The sequence below is a fragment of the Arachis stenosperma genome, chromosome 10 (assembly GCF_014773155.1).
Source record: "Arachis stenosperma cultivar V10309 chromosome 10, arast.V10309.gnm1.PFL2, whole genome shotgun sequence".
Lineage (NCBI taxonomy): Eukaryota > Viridiplantae > Streptophyta > Magnoliopsida > Fabales > Fabaceae > Arachis > Arachis stenosperma.
Window position 1 is genome coordinate 97,436,362 of NC_080386.1, and position 1,389 is coordinate 97,437,750.

At 37.4% G+C, this 1,389-nt stretch overlaps 1 non-coding gene across 1 annotated transcript; it reads left to right on the forward strand.

Annotated features, from left to right (window-relative positions):
• Positions 1–351: 351 nt before the first annotated feature.
• Positions 352–459, forward strand: LOC130958547 (small nucleolar RNA R71). Its single transcript, XR_009077661.1, has one exon. It is a non-coding gene; the product is annotated as a small nucleolar RNA R71 (small nucleolar RNA).
• The last annotated feature ends 930 nt before the right edge of the window (positions 460–1,389 follow it).

A 1,389-nucleotide genomic window follows, 5' to 3' on the forward strand; every position in this document is an offset into this window, starting at 1 on the left:
ATCATAAGCTTCTTCTTCAGATGAAGCATCCTTAGTACTGCTTGGTGCATTTTGCATTCCAGACAGACTTTGAGAAATCAAATTGACTTGTTGAGTCAATATCTTATTCTGAGCCAGGATGGCATTCAGAGTATCAATCTCAAGAACTCCTTTCTTCTGATTTGTCCCATTGTTCACAGGATTCCTTTCAGAAGTGTACATGAATTGGTTATTTGCAACCATTTCAATTAGCTCTTGAGCTTCTATAGGCATCTTCTTCAGATAAAGAGATCCTCCAGCAGAGCTATCCAAAGACATCTTGGATAGTTCAGAGAGACCATCATAGAAAATACCTATGATGCTCCATTCAGAAAGCATGTCAGAAGGACATTTTCTGATTAATTGTTTGTATCTTTCCCAAGCTTCATAGAGGGATTCTCCTTCCTTCTGTCTGAAGGTTTGGACTTCCACTCTAAGCTTACTCAATTTTTGAGGTGGAAAGAACTTTGCCAAGAAGGCATTGACTAGCTTTTCCCATGAGTCCAGGCTTTCTTTAGGTTGTGAGTCCAACCATGTTCTAGCTCTGTCTCTTACAGCAAAAGGGAATAGCATAAGTCTGTAGACCTCAGGGTCAACCCCATTAGTCTTGACAGTGTCACAGATTTGCAAGAATTTAGCTAAGAACTGATGAGGATCTTCCAATGGAAGTCCATAGAACTTGCAATTCTGTTGCATTAGAGAAACTAATTGAGGCTTAAGCTCAAAATTGTTTGCTCCAATGGCAGGGATAGAGATGCTTCTCCCATAGAAGTCGGGAGTAGGTGCAGTAAAGTCACCCAGCACCTTCCTTGCATTGTTTGCATTGTTGTTATTTTCGGCTGCCATGATTTCTTCTTCTTTGAAGATTTCTGTCAGGTCCTCTACAGAGAGTTGTGCCTTAGCTTCTCTTAGCTTTCGCTTCAAGGTCCTTTCAGGTTCAGGGTCAGCTTCAACAAGAATGCCTTTGTCTTTGTTCCTGCTCATATGAAAGAGAAGAGAACAAGAAAATATGGAATCCTCTATGTCAAAGTATAGAGATTCCTTGAGGTGGCAGAGGAACAGAAAAATAGAAAGAAGAGGTAGACGAATTCGAACTTAATTAGATAGAGTTCGAATTGTGCATTGAGAATGAGTGGTACTCCATAAATAGAAGGATGTGGGAAGAGAGGAAGAAATTTTCGAAAATCAAGTGAAATATTTTGAAAACATTTTTGAAAAACTTTAATTGATTTTCGAAAATCAAGAGTGGGAAAGAAATCAAGTAATTTATGAAAAAGATTTTTGAAATTAGAAATCAAAAAGATATGATTAAAAACTGTTTTGAAAAAGATGTGATTAAAAAGATATGATGAAAAAAATTATGCTTTTAAA